The following is a 15,253-nucleotide window of genomic DNA, read 5'->3' on the forward strand; positions in this document are numbered from 1 at the left end:
TAAAAATAATCTCCTGGCTGTAAAGAAACCTACTGGTGCTGTAGCTGGGAGAATATTTTTAGGATGGAGGGATGGAGTCATGGGGGAGTTGCATCCCCACTGTCCTCAGCACAGGGTTGTGGGATGGAGATGCATGCTGCTGGCAGGGAGCTGGGCCACCCTGTGATTAGAGGAGGGTGGGAAAGGCTTTTCCTGTCCCAAGAACATTTTAGGATTTGTGATATTTTTCTGCTCCAGGGCCTCAGCACAGGCTGGCAGAGGTTTTGGTGAACTTACAGCTCATAACGGGGCAGCTGAGTACCAGTCTGCTCCCTAACATTTCACCCCATAGCAGCATCTGCATCCTCCAGAACTAAATCTCTCCATAAACTGGCCCTTGTGCTGATACAAGAGCATATCCATCCATAGACGTAGGGCACAGACATTTATATGTACATAAAAGCCTGTGCCCCACACAAGCCCAGATCTTCCTGATGCTCATGATTAACTCCAGATTGGAGCCAGGAACAATGAGCAAGAAAGGAGCCCCACAGCATCCCCCTGCCTGGTCCTGCCTACGTCCTTCTCCATGCTCCAAAGCTGTCTGGTGCCTGGGAGCCATTGGGCTCAGCTCCATCCCTGAGGCACGAAGGTGCCTGGGTCAGCCAAAAACACTGCAGGGCAGCAGAGCCAAAACAAACAGCTCACCATACTGTGCCACTAATGCTCCCCCAGCTAGCAATTTATTGTCGTTCTTTTTGCAAAACAAAATTCTCTTTGAGCTGGAGAGGAATTTCAGGTGTCGTTATGGGCCACCTGCATGGACAAAAAAAGCAACCATGAAAGGGTGGCCCATTAACACTTCACACTCCACCAGTAGGGTCTCTGTGTGTGGGGAGGATGGTAGCTGCAACTCCCAACAATGTGTGATGTGGAGATGCCGGTGTCAGGCTCTGATACCCAGTGAGACAACCACGCTGTGTCTTCTCCAAGCTTGGAGACAACCCTGTTGCCTTCCTTTCCTAAAGGGAGGTAGCCCAGGGAATGCATCAAGGTGTGAGGGACATGGCAAGGATGGAGGTTGGGGGAACACTTCACTGCAGTATTCACGCTCCCTGCCTTGTGCAGGTCAATTAGGTGGCAGCCCCCAAGCAGAAAAGAGAGTGGAGAAGCAGCAAGAAGTGGGGAAAAACTGAAACGGAAGCTCAACGCTGAGGCCAGGGGCTGCAGCACAGTGCCAGAGGATGGGGGCTGTGTCCTGCCTGAATGCAGAAGGCTGGAAACACACCCACCAGCTTCTTTTCTGCTGATGGGGGAGAATCCAACCAAGTTCTCCTGAAAGATTAAGTGCAATCGAATCCGAGCTGGAGGGAAAGCAGGGAAACAGGGTGAGTGTGCTGACACATCTCCTTCCACAATGCTGGAGAGATGCCCTGGCCCTGCTTGGGGCAAGCTCTGTTTACAGCCTTCTATTGTCTCCTTTTTTCCCTTTTGGTTCCCCCACTCCCAATGTTATAGTTCAGAGTAAACAAAAGCAAGAAGCCTCTCACTCCAAACATTTCAGCCATCCCAAACTTTCTCCGGAGGGGGGCTGCCCGTGGAATTTTCCTCGTCCAAAAGAATTTCGAAATGTTCCTGTTGCTGCCTGCTTTGACTGGAGGCCAAGGTAGCTCCAAAATCCTTCGCAAAATTGTTCAAGCTGCCCTCTGAACAGCCGTGGCTCTGGACAGAGGCACCAAGGACCCAAGGCAGCCACCGTGCCCACAGATTGCCCCACGCACAGGGAAACCCTCCAGCCTAACCCACTTGTGGAGTGGGATGAAGGCACATTCCAGCCTCTGCAATCCCCTCCCAGCCCACCACCTGAAGGGAGCCAGCAGGTCCTGGTGAGGCTGGATCCCGCTTTTCATACTTTACGCTGCTGCTGTTACAGTTAATATTGTCCTGAGATGGAGATGCTGGTGCAAAGGCAATGGGTGCACCAGTGGCATGCATCCCACGGCATCTAGTGATTCCCTTTGCAGGCATGTCTGATACGCCAGATGCAGGGCTGGAGGGGAAAGCAGCTGCTGGAGTTCCTCCTCGGAGCAGTCAGTGGCATCCCTGGCACAGGGAGGGCAGTTTGCAGCAGTGCTGCCCGCTCACCACTTGGGCAGATGGAGCAGGAGGGGTTGTTGTGCTACATCTCTCCGCAGGGACCCTGCACTCCCCTGGGTGATGGGATATGGAAGGAGAAATGTTCTCCCTGGCCCACATAACACAGTCAGGGTGTGAACACGAGTCCCAGAAGAGGAGGAGCTCCAACACAGGCAAGCAAAGATTCCTCTAAAAAGCCCCCTCAGCTCCAGCTAGGCGTAGATATGGTGTGGAACCCACTGGACCCCAGCATGGGGGTGACGGCACTGCTCAGCCCACCAGAAGCGGGGGCTTTAAGGCTGCCCCAGAAACAACCAGAGGAAGGAAAGCCCAGCTGAAAAGCCCCACAAGAAAGCCATTAGTCATGGGAAGATGCACCCAAAGCTCAGCCCAGCATGGATTTGGCTCTCAGTGCAAGCCATTGTAGTTGCCTGGCATATAGATGTCCCCTGCTTGCTCTCCCTAACTGTCCCCCGATGGGTGTCACTAGGCAGGTGGTCCCACAGCCTGACACACACCCGTACACGCTGGGGAGCCCTCACGTCCTCCCTCCCTAGGCACATGCAGGGGGCTGCGATCCCTTGATGCACCCATGCTGTCACCCCAGGAGAGCAATACCTCTCTGCTACCCACTGCATCCCCCTCCCACAGCATCCCTGATGCAGCACTGATCGGGGTGGGGGAGATACCTCAGCTCCACGCCGGACGGGGGTCTTGCTGTGGGATGGGGCTCTGCTGGGTGCCCCCACTGCTTCTGCAGCATCTCCCCACACTGCCTCACTGAACCCTCCTCTTACGCGGAGGCTGCTCTGTGGCTTGGCGTGGAAGTGCTCCTACGCCCCTCAGCAGCCCCCTCCCCTACGAAGGAGCGAGGCAGCGGCTGTGTGGGGAGCAGAACCCCCGTCACAGCAGATGGGGTCTGTAAGGCAAGGCTCCCCCAGGTGTGTTTGCCTTGGCCGGGGATCAAGCCTGTCTAATTAGAGCTATAGAAAACATATATTAAAAAAAAAAAAAAAAGAGAGAGAGGGGAAAAATAATCCTTTCCCCTGTGCTGGGGCCCAGGGCTTGGCCAGGGTTTCTCGGCAGGCCAAGCGCAGGCGATACAGGCTCTGCTGGCAGGAGCCCGGGGAGGGAGGGGTGTTTGTGGATATTAAAATGCAGTCGTAAAGGAGAATAAAAGGGCAGCCTTGTTTCAGAACGAGTCTCCCAGGCTTTCCCCTCTCCCGGCATGCTCGGCACCTGGCCGGCAGCACAAGCAGCTCCCCCTTCCCGCAGCCCCTCAGCCGCCCCCAGCTCACCCAAGGTCTGGGGTGCTGCCTTCAGGACCTCAACCCTCAGGGGGTGAAACCAGGACCTTTGGGTGCGAGCAGATCTGGGAGCCTCCCCACCACCCCAGCCCTGCAGCCACCGACGCTCAGTTAAACCTGGGCAACTTGGTTAAAATTACAGATGGCTTTTCTGGAAAACCGACCCCTTGCAGATCCCAGCCTCCACACTCCCACAGCCTTCTCCTGCCCCTCTGAAGTCAAGGCTGGTCAGCCCCAGCTGATTGGTGGCAGCCACATGGCAGCACCACCAGTATTTCACTGCCAGGTCTCTCCCTGCCTCCCTATCAGAGGCAGAAATAGAGGTTTTGGTGAAGTTATAAAATCAGCCATAGGCACTCAATGCCCCAATTGCTTGTGCAGAGCAAGGGACCATGGCAGGGTCCCAGGTGGTTGCCTGGCATCTTAGGGTCTCCCCCCATTCCGAGGGATCTGCAAACCTCCGCAGAAGCCCTCTCCTTAGGACATCTTCCCATTCCTGAAATGGAATGCTGTCACAGCATCTCCTCTGCCTCCGTGCTGCTGTGCCCAGCTCCAAAAAGTCACACCAGTAGGTTGGGGAGCAGTGGCAGACATCAGTGCTGCAAAGGTGGCCCCATCCTGGTGCCATCTGCTTGTCTGGAGATGCCAGTGTGTATCAGGCTTCACTGCTGCCCTTTGTCCCCCTGCCCAAGGAAACTGTGAGGCCCGAAAGCTCCTCCATCCATCCCTCTCTCTTTTCCCTGGCAGCATCCTAAAAGTGTAGGCTCACGGAACCTCCCCACTTGTGGGGAACCCAAGGACATCCCGTCCCCAGCCACGGCCCAAATGACTAACACCCCAGCGAGAGAGCCGGGTGCTGTTGGGGCGAGCAGGGCTCATCCCTTGGCCGCGGTCCCTCCGGCGGTGAAATCACGTCTGGAGAAAGCATGGGGAGGGAGGGAGCTGCCGGGCTCCCCCCTTGCTGTTTCCCAGCGAGGACACCCTGCCCACTGGCTGTCTGCCCCCACTTTGCGAACCCTGCATCTCAACAGCGGGATGCTCCAGGCACTCAGGCTGCAACAGAACCACACATTTCACATCCTCCTTCTTGCTCGGGACCCCATAGCAGCATCCCAGCCACAGAAAAGGCTGCAGGACGCAGAAACACGGCGGCAAGACCCAGATGCTTGTAAAATTGCTCCTGGGGAGCAGGCAGGAACCTCTAACCTCCCTCTAACCTCTCTCATAGCGGTGCAACACTGCCAGAAAGGTGGAGGAGGGGGCGGAATTGCAGTAGCATGGGGACCGTGGACACCCTCTATGGCAGAGCAAACTCGATCATGGTTCACAGAAAGAGCCAGTGGCTCTGGTACACTGCAAACAGTCCTGAGTCGCACCAAGGGGACGGTGAGGGACGGGCCACCGCCACTTGCCTGTGACCTGGCATGCGGCACGCGCCGGCTGTGATGGGGTGACTAACGCGGCTCTTTAAACGCCTCCGTCGGCACGAGAGCATGGTTCTGGGTTAAAGTTTAATTATCTGCCTTCCTCCGCAGTCCACGTTCTTCTCTCACTGAACCGCTGCTGCAACCCCGGGGACGATATCCATTCCCACCCCCATCTGGGGCTGCTGGCATTGAGCGAGCGGGGCTGCAGCGGGAAGCTGGCCGGGAGCATGCCGAGGCTGCAGCTGGGGGCTATAAAAAGCACGGCTGCGGTATGCAGCGAGGCTCTGAGAGGGGAATAAAATAAAATCAGTTGGTGGACAAGTCGGGTGCTTGCTTCTGCACCACGGCTGGCCCTAATGCTGCTCCCCATCATCCCCGTGCACAGCTGACAGCCTGGTGAGGCTGTGCCAGAGTAGAGAGCTGAGGTTTGTCAAAGGATGGAGGACACAGGGCTGGGTCAGCAGGAGGCAGAGTAGGTCAAAGCTGGGGGAAAGATCACTGGTTTCCGTGTGTGGGCGCCTGCCTGAGATGGAAGCATCGCAGCCACCCCTTATCCAGCCTAGAGATGCTGGATCTGGGCACCCAGCCTTCTGGCAGCTTGCACTGGAGGATTAACCGTGCCCGGATTTACAGCCAGAGGTGCCTTTGCCGGGAGGGGGTTGGCACACTTACAGCAACAGCAGGCACCCCACTATTGCCTGGCACCCCCAGCATCTGCACCCCTGTGGGGACCTCACGTAGAAGGGTCAAGGACAGCACAAGCTAGGGACAAGGCTCCCCTTGGGACGGCAGGAGCTTGTGTTTACACAAGTCTGAGCCAGGGAAGGTCAGATTAATTTTAAACCTGAATAAACAAGGAGAAAAGGCAATGTCAGAGCTCACCCTTCCCATCAGGGATGGCCGGCAGCAGGGCACAGCACGCGTGGCATAGCCATGTCCAGCCAGGCACCAGCAGGGTTCAGCCCTGGGGCTCATAACACTGTAGGAGAGCCAGGACAGACCCAAATCCCATATCCCATGCCTACGGCCTCCCTTTTCTGCAAGGAGCTCCCAGCTGAGTCAGTGCTGGCAGCAGGGAAAGCGACTCCCGCTTGCCTTTGCAAAATCCTTCCAGCCTCCACAGGGATGCCCTGATTTCAGGACCCCCATCCCACAGGGAACAGTGCTGGGGCTCACCTGTCCCTTGGCCGCGATGCACAACTCAGTCTTGGGAAACAACCAGGAGGAACAAAAAACATAATAAAATTGTTTGTGGGTCAGGAGGGAAATGGAAAAATAAAAAAAAAGGAGCTCGTGATTTTTGTGCCAAAAGGAAAATGAAAACCAAAACATTTTGTTCTAAATGATAGGCCTTGTTTAGTTTTCAGTGGTTTTACTTTTTTGAAATGGTTTGAGTTAAATTGAGCTAAATTTGGCTTCCAAACATTACCTTGGGGTGGGGAATAAAATAAAATTAAAAAAAAATAAAATCAAAACATCTCATTTGGAAAATGTCAGAGCAAAAAGCCATGGCCTTTCCAGCCCTAAGAGAGCTGCAGCCAGGCGCTGAACCCAGCCTCGGCTCACAACTTGGGACAGACTCCTGAGTGCAGCCTTTTCTTCCAGAAAATAAAGCAGCTGCTGTGCCAGAAGGGCTTGTGCCACGGTGCCCAGCTCCCACTGAGGATGTCCCCTCTGCCCGTGCTGGTACCCAGGACCTACCAGGGCATGGAGAGACCCCACTGCAGTCAGCAGCCATGCATGTCAGCTGAATCCGAGCTGAGCTGCTCTCCAAAACTCCTCTTTAAATGTCTGTTCTATTAGGTCAGCATTCCTGCGTCGCCCGGGGAAGGTGGTTACGGCCGGCAGCCCAGCACACAGGCTCCTTGGTGCCGGCTCCTGGCTCCCCATCAGTAAGCAGCCTGCCCACGCTATTGAATTACTGAGAAAAATGGATCATTTCACCAAAAATTAGGTGAAGGAACCTCACGCATGGTGGCAAGGCGAGCTGATAATTGGAAATTCATAGTTCTGGCCACAAATGCTGCCTCCAGCTCCACTCTACCCTCCTCTGGTTGTGGTGCGGGATGGTGAAGAAGCATTCCTTACTATCTCTGAAATGATGCTGCTGCTGAAGAAGATGCAGCAGCCACGTTGCTGGCAGCACTGTTGAAGTCCCCTGTGCACCCCAGGACAGTTAAATGATGCTGCACAGTCCCTTCTACCCTTGGCAGATGGGGAATATAAGCGAGCAAAACCTCCTAGGGACTTTCCCAGGAACTCGAGGAAGAAAATCCTCCGTGCATGGTTGGACCTGCTCACCATTAACCGCCCTACTGGGGACACGTTTCATGGGCACATTGTCTGGGGATGCAGCAGGATGTGCTGTGCCAGGCCAGCACCCAGCTCACCCTTCCAGCTACAGCCAAGGAGTGCAAACCAAGATGATCTTCCCCATGGACCTTGCCTCACTTCCATCCTTCACCCATTCCACGCAGAGCACGAGCACCACTCCTGCTCCATCTGAGCCTGGGCATCTCAGCATCCTCTTCTCTGACCACTCAGAGTCTAAACTTCAGAGACTTGCCAGCTGAGTGGAGCCCTCCAAGACACCTCCAAGGCAAACTGCCCAGCTGTCAGAGCTGCCAAAAAGCCCAGAGCGTATCTGCACTATCTGTTTGGGGAGAGATGGGGATATGCAGGAGACTCGGAGCTGTGTCAATAGGATGCTCCCAGGGATTGGCGGCTCCAGAGTTCACGCTAGCTGCTCCTTATGCTCACAGGCACCTGGAGCGGGGAGGCATCCTCTCTGCCTGCATCATCTGCCCCTGGTGCTGCAGGGAGAGGAACACAGCAGCTGGGGAGCCCAAGGCACCAAACTCTTCTTTTTGGGGTGCTGGGGATACAAAAAACCTGGGCACAGCCCCAGCTTGAAAGGATGAGCAGAGCCAGATGCAAGATGGGAGACAGCAAAGGAAAAGGGGCGCTTCCTTGGGTGTCACACTCCAGCCATAAAGCTGCAAAGTCAAAGCCAGGATGGGGATGGACCAGCCTCAGAAGAGCTACAAAACAGTCTGCTGGGAGCCTCACAGAAGCTAAAAAAATCAAAAGCAGCTGAAACACTGAGGAACCCCCCGGGGTTGCATGTTAGCCCTTGCAAGACAAGGATGGAGCAACAGCTGGTTGGGTCCACCAGCTCCTCCTGAGTATTGAGGTCTCGGGCAAAACTCATGGAAAGCAAAGGAAAGGCTCCTACAGACCTCCTCAGGAGCTGGGGGCTAGCCCTGGCCCTGTAAGAAAGTCTGGGGAGATGCCAGCTGGCCTGGGCACCCTGCGTGACAGTGGCTTTCGCAAAGCCAAGGCAGGCCACTGCAGCTAAGCCATCCCCAGAGACCTTTGTGGGGCTGTTGCAGCACAGCTGTCAGGAGCTCTGTCGCAACATAGGCACAGTGCTGGCCCAGCTCATAAGGGCACTTCTTGGGTTTTCCTAGCTACTTTTGCAGGAAGGTGAGGCCTGAATAGTGCCTTTCACAGTGTTATTCAATTCAAGAGGCACTTATGCCCATGCCAACCTTCATCAAAGAGGGGCTGGTGAGGTCTCTGGCTCCAGCTGCAGCTATTGGTCTGGCTAGGATGAAGCATGCAGGATTTTCAGTCCCAAAGGAAGAGGGTGGTGAAAGCACAGGAAGGCAAAGGAAACAGCTGGACTGGCATTGTGGCACCAGTCTGTGGGGACATGCTTCATGGATGTAATGCCAGCCACATCAACCCCACATGCTCCACTGCAGGGACATCCACACTCCTTAGGGCTGCCAACACGATGGTGGGTGGCATCCCCAAGCCCTTTCCAGGGCTCCCAAGGTGAAATGAGACTGAGGGGAAGTGCTTTTCTACCAAAGTCAGAGGACTGTCCCCAAGATGCTGCAGAGATGATGCTTCTCTGAAGATGACAGCTTCTCCCATCCCCTCTTCCTCTCAGTGTGTCTTAAACGTCAGCTTTTCAACAAGGCTCAGTAACCCTTGTTTTCACTTTAGGAGGTGGAGTAAATCAGAAAATGCCCAATCGACCTTTCCACCATCAGGAATTCATTAGATGAAGGAGTCCTAAACTTTTCCACCTCTCCCTATAAGGCAATCTCTGCAGGTCCATAACCAATTTTATTAGGCTGTTTCTATTTCAGCTGTCTCCGTATTGAGAGGAAGGGACCAGAGCCAAGTAGCCTCTGGAGAGCCCTGAGTTTATTTCATAAACACTTTCAGCACCCTCCCCTCTTTTGGCTGATGCCTGATCTTACCTGCAATCCTGTGGCCTTTGCCACCTGCACAGACCAGCCACATGTCCAACCACACCACATCTCACCTGAGGTCCCTCCAGGCTGCTTGTTCTCTCCAAAAGCATCTTTAGTAAGCATGTATGAGCAGGGCACTGGCTGATGTGACCTTTTCTGGACCAGACCCTTCTGAAATCCCTCATAATCTTTATCAGCAAGGACAAATTCCCACTTTGAGAAAGCTCAAGCTCTGCCGCTCAGATGTGACCACAGCACATGGTCCCAGTAGTATGGAGGTGAATCAGGTCTTGACAGAATTTTTGTCCCTCTTCTGGACCTCTCCCACCTCAAACACCAGAGATGTCTGCCATTTTTTGACACGTCCCAGACTCACTGAAGAGAAGAAAGAATCACACCTTTCATCCCAGCCCTCTGCCTGTACTGGAGAGCCCAGCACATGCTTCCGGGGCAGCGAGTGCTGTGACTGTCCAAGAGCCTGAAGTTTACCCTGTCTCACCCCCATGCCAGGGTGACTCAGAGACCTGGGAAGCAGCCAGAGAGATAATTCCTATTAAAACGCTGATCCCTGACATCGCAAACCTGCTTCTAATTTCCAGAGGAATTTTCCTTTTTTTCCATGGATATGGTCCATGGGAATTTAGCTGTTCGAGAAGATGGCTCAACCACAACTGCAAGGCATCTGACTCTTCTCCACCTTTACAATCTACATGGGAGGAGAAAACCATCACCAGGAGATGCAGAGAGATTCGCTGGTATGAACTCGGGTCATAAGGTCACTACATCCCTGGTCAGAGAGATTTAGTGATTTTCACACATGTGATGCTGTCGTAACCACAGGAACACTTAGAAAAACCAAAAGCTCTCTAAACATCCCAGTGAGTTACCCCAGACATCCCAGGGCTAATTCCTGATGCCGGCTTTGTATGAGCATCCCAAATGCTAGCAAGGCCCTGGTACATCACTCATATGAAAGAGCTCCTGTCCCATCCAAGCTCCATTCTTGGCTACATCTTTGGCAGAAGCAGAGCTATCCTCTCCTACGCCTGAACAAGAAGAGAGGAAATAAGCTGGGAGAGGTGCTGCAATTTTCCAAAGCGAGAAAAGTAGAGCCACAAGCCAGCACCTGCCCCCTCCGTTGGATAGCATCTGGAGAGGGGGCTTTCCTCTAGAGCCAAACCCATGGGAGAAAAGCAGACAAGAATCTTTCGTTTTGTTTAACCTAACAAGGAAGCTATAAATACACCAGGGTAAACACCGGAGAGGGAGAAGAGGTCTTGAACTAAAAGCACAATGTTGGCACAAGCCCACAAGGCAATAAGCTCTCCAGGAACGCATTCGGCAGGAAACCAGAGGGAGGGTGAGCCTTTGCGTGAGTAGGAAGAGTCTTAGAGCCTCCCTTAAATGAGAGCAGAGCGGAAAGAGAGGGTTTGAACCAAGTGCTCAGTTTATTCATGGCAGTGAGAGTGCTGTGCACCATCACTATTTATGGGGATTTCCCCACTCAAGGATGGTCCAGGCGAGCTGTAAGAGAAGGGCAGAGGAGGCAGGGTACCTGCAGGCCAGGGTATGCAGGTCTGGGCTGCCTGGGCGCCCACCCAGCATGACAGCTTCTGATAAACCTGGCAGCTGCAAAAGGGAACCACCACTGCTGCCACAATGAAGGCGTCGGAGAGACTTGATGTGCCGTGAGTCATTCATTCATACTTCACAAACAGGGCCCGCACTCGGCCAAGCATCCTCCTCCCCCCACTGCCAGGACAGCTCTCTGGGATGGGGAAAAAGTGGCTTATCAGATATAATCAAGTCAAATTTTCCTTCCCCTGCAAGGTTCCCAGAAGACCAAAGCTCATGGAGCAGGAGGCAGCGCAATACCAGAGCTGCTCTTCTCCCAGATTCGTACAGGCAGCCTCTGCTTTCAGTTGCATCCCTCAGGGTTTCAGCCCAGCAACCCTTCTCAACCACTCTACTGCACCTTGTCCACTCACTCCTGCCAACATGCAACCCTGTGCACAACTCGTGTCCCCAGTTCTATGACACTTAAGCTGCCAAGGTCAGTTTGCAGATCTCCAGAAAGATGCGGCCTGTTTTACTCCCCCCAAAGACATCCAGGTTGGTGGAGCAGAGGGTGCGTGGGTGCTGAGAAGACAGGGTGGCTGTGTTCTGTCCCCATCCTTGCCCCAGGAACCCTGAGAGCTCAGCCTCCGCTAGCTCACATCTTCCCACGAGGCTCCTCTGTCCTGTGCCAGGCTGGGATACCATGGGCTCCGTGCAGCCTGGTGTGTAACCACGCTGTGATTTGCCCTACTATAAACAGATGCAGAGTGCAAATACCCCACCTCCTCTCGCAAACGCAGCGGCCAGACGTGGCTGAAGCCTGCAAGGAACAGGCACCTCCCGGCACCCGAGGCGCTCCGCCAGCCCTGGGTGGCTTGGCAGTGGCCACGACACCAGTGCTGGTGGATCCAACACTGCTTCAGGCTCAGCAACACATCCGTGAGTTGCTGCAGCTCTGGGTTTCTCCCCATGGAGACCAGGCACAAGGAAAATGAGATTCCTTAGGTACCTCCTGACCCAGACACAGCAGGGTCTGCGTTTGCTGACAGTGATGTCCAAGCCAAGGTCAGCCCACAGCCCCCTTTGATACCCTGAGCCAGACTGGAGCCAGAGCTCGGAGGGGACTTGGGGATGACACAGTCAGCCTGCAAGGGTGGCAGTGGGCACAGGCCAGAGCTGAGCACCCTCAGGGGCTGGCAAAGGATGGAGAAGTCGTGACTGAGAAGGCATCTGGGGGCAAGGAGGGACAAGGCAGGCAGAGAGACCTGCCAGGGCCCACACATGGGAAAGTGTCTCTTTCTGCGCCTCTTGTAATTGGGAGCAGCTTTCCTCTCCCCAGGCCCCCCATGAGAAGAGGGGGCCCTGCCAAGGAGGTGCTTTGCCTGGTGTCGTTTCAGCCTTTCTTTAGAGAACTGTCCCTAGAGACGGGGGGGGGGGGGGGGGGGGAACAGGGGTTGGGCTGAGGAAGGGTCTCCGAGTTCCCAAGCCGCGACATCCATCGCCCGAGCATCTTCGGGGCATCACGGGGAAGCAGTACCGGGTAGGCAGCAGGAGGTCAACTAACTCCCTGCCAGCTACTTCGAGAATACAACCGCCCCCACCGTCCCACAACTTTCCCCCAAAGCGAGCAGCGAAACCGCCGGGGTGCGCCCCTCACCGCGGCGTCGGGGCGGCGGAGAGCCCTTGGGGTCTGGGGTCGGGAGGATGGAAGAAAGTGGGGACAGGAGGGTGGGAAGGACACGGGGAGGGGGTGCTCCTACCTTTTTGCGTTGCACCGAGGCTATGTGCCCATGGCTGTCGGCGGAGCGGGTCCGGGAGCGGGTCCGGGAGCGCAGCGCCCGCGCCGGGCTGTCCGGGACCGGGATCGCGGGCGGTGCGGAGCCGCCGCTCCATTGGAGCAGGGCGCTGCCAATCCGCCACCGCCGCCCCGGGACGCTTCCTGCCTGCGAGCTGCCCGGGCGGCACAAGAACCTCTCCGCGAGGCGTTTAGGAGTTTGAGGAAGCGAGCATCCTCTACAGGGGCTGGGAGGCATCTGGGGGTGACCCCCATCCGTCGTGTGCACCGGGACAAGAGCTGGCGACAGAATATATTTCCCACTTATATGCATATCAGTGACCTGGATGGAGTCATCGAGTGCACCCTTAGCAAGTTTGCGGACGACACTAAGCTGGGTGGGAGTGTGGATCTGCTGGAGGGTAGGGAGGCTCCAAAGGGATCCGAACAGTCTGGAGCACTGCGCTGAGACCAATGGGATGAGGGTTAACAAGGCCAAATGCCGGGTCCTGCACTTGGGGCACAACAACCCTGTGCAGCTACAGACTAGGAGAAGTCTGTCTAGAAAGCTGCCTGGAGGAGAGGGACCTGGGGGTGTTGGTTGACAGCGACTGAACATGAGCCAGCAGGGGCCCAGGTGGCCAAGAAGGCCAATGGCATCTTGGCTTGGATCAGAAACGGCGTGGCCAGCAGGTCCAGGGAGGTTCTTCTCCCTCTGTACTCGGCACTGGTGAGACTGCTCCTCGAATCCTGTGTTCAGTTCTGGGCCCCTCACCACAAGAAGGATGTTGAGGCTCTGGAGCGAGTCCAGAGAAGAGCAACAAAGCTGGTGAGGGGGCTGGAGAGCAGGTCTTACGAGGAACGGCTGAGAGAGCTGGGGTTGTTTAGCCTGGAGAAGAGGAGGCTGAGGGGAGACCTCATTGCTCTCTACAGCTACCTGAAAGGAGGTTGTAGAGAGGAGGGTGCTGGCCTCTTCTCCCAAGTGACAGGGGACAGGACAAGGGGGAATGGCCTCAAGCTCCACCAGGAGAGGTTCAGGCTTGACATCAGGAAAAAATATTTCATGGAAAGGTTCATTGGGCACTGGAACAGGCTGCCCAGGGAGGTGGTTGAGTCACCTTCCCTGGAGGTAATCAAAAGAGGGGTGAACGAGGTGCTGAGGGACATGGTTTAGTGATTGATAGGAATGGTTGGACTCAATGATCCAATGGGTCCTTTCCAACCTAGTGATTCTATGATTCTATGATTCTATGATTCTATATGTGATAGCTGGGAAATGAAATATCTGAGGCTCTTTTTGGAGATTTAGAAAGTAAGCATCCTTTATCACATCTGGGCACCGTGAAGGAGTGATCCCCATCAACCATGTGCAGTGAGACAGGAGCTGGAGGCAGAAGATGTTTCCCACTGATATGCATATATGATACTGAAAATGCCAGCAAATAAACTCTCTAAGGCTTATTTTAGAGTTTTAGGAAGGAAGCATCCTTTATCAGGCCTGGGCAGCAAAAGGGAGTGATCTTCCATCAATCACGTGCAGCAAGACAGGAGCTGGGGATAGAATGTGTTTCCCACTTCTGTGAATATGTGTACATTTTCTATGCATATTCTATTACTTTCCAAGGACTAATTTTAATCACAGAATTATGGGATCACTAAGTTGGAAAAGAACTTTGGGATCGAGTCCAACCATACCTGTCTGCTACTACACCATACCCCTAAGCACTTCATAAAATCAATGAATCAATGAATCAAAGAATCATAGAATCATAGAATGGTTTGGGTTGGAAGGAATATTAAACATCATCCTGTTCCAATTCCCTTGCCATGGTCAGGGACACTTCCCAGTAGACCAGGCTGCTCAAGAACCCATCCAAACTGGCCATGAACACTTCCAGGGATGGGGCATCAATGTCTTCTCTGGACAACCTGTGCCACTGCCTCAACACCCTCATTACGAAGAATTTCTTCCCAATTTCTAATCTAAAGCTTCCCTCCCTACAATTGAAAGCCATTTCCCCTCATCCCATCACTCCATGTCTTTGTAGAAAGTTCCTCCCCAGCTTTCCCTTAGCCCCTTCAGGTACAGGAAGCTGCTCGAAGCTCACCCTGGAACATTCTCTTCTCCAGGCTGAACAACCCCAACTCTCTCAGCCAGGCCTCATAGCAGAGGTCCTCCACTAAGGAGAACTCTCCAGCAACCGTCTTTATGGTCTCCTCTGGACCTGTTAGAACAGTTCCGTATTCTTCTTATGCTGGGGATTCCAGAACTGGACACAATACTCAGGTGGGGTCTCACCTTATCTGTCTGTCTTTTAAATACCTGCAGGGATGGTGACTCAACCACCTCCCTGCGCAACTGTTCCAGTGCTTGATAATGCTTTTGGTGAAGAAATTTTTCCTAATGTCCAATATGAACCTCCTCTGGTACAGCTTGAAGCCATACCCTCTCGTCCTATCACCTATCACTTAGGATTCATAATGTTATTGTGAACTTCACAACAGTCAAATCTCTGGCTAATTTGGAGCTGCCTCCAGCTCTCTGTCTGACCTTGCATAGAGAAAGACTGAAAACAGAGGTGATTAGAGAAGACACATCTGTTCGGCACAGATCGTACTTCACACAAGACATTATCATCTTCAGAGAATGAACAGCATCTGGGAGAAAACACTGCTTGGAAGAAACCATGCTACCAGAGGGACATTTTGTCTAACTTTCAGAAAAAATCCAATTACTTAGGTGAAAATGAACTCTACTTCAGCCTAAATAAAAAATATTCCACGTTTTTAAATAGTAATTACTTT

General features: G+C 54.0%; 1 protein-coding gene across 2 annotated transcripts in view; it reads left to right on the forward strand.

Moving 5' to 3' along the window:
* The window catches only part of PIGO (phosphatidylinositol glycan anchor biosynthesis class O), a 389,616-nt gene that overhangs the window by 197,793 nt on the left and 176,570 nt on the right, over window positions 1-15,253 (forward strand). The gene's annotated exons all lie outside the window — the stretch shown is intronic.

This window comes from Phaenicophaeus curvirostris, chromosome Z, assembly GCF_032191515.1.
Source record: "Phaenicophaeus curvirostris isolate KB17595 chromosome Z, BPBGC_Pcur_1.0, whole genome shotgun sequence".
Lineage (NCBI taxonomy): Eukaryota > Metazoa > Chordata > Aves > Cuculiformes > Cuculidae > Phaenicophaeus > Phaenicophaeus curvirostris.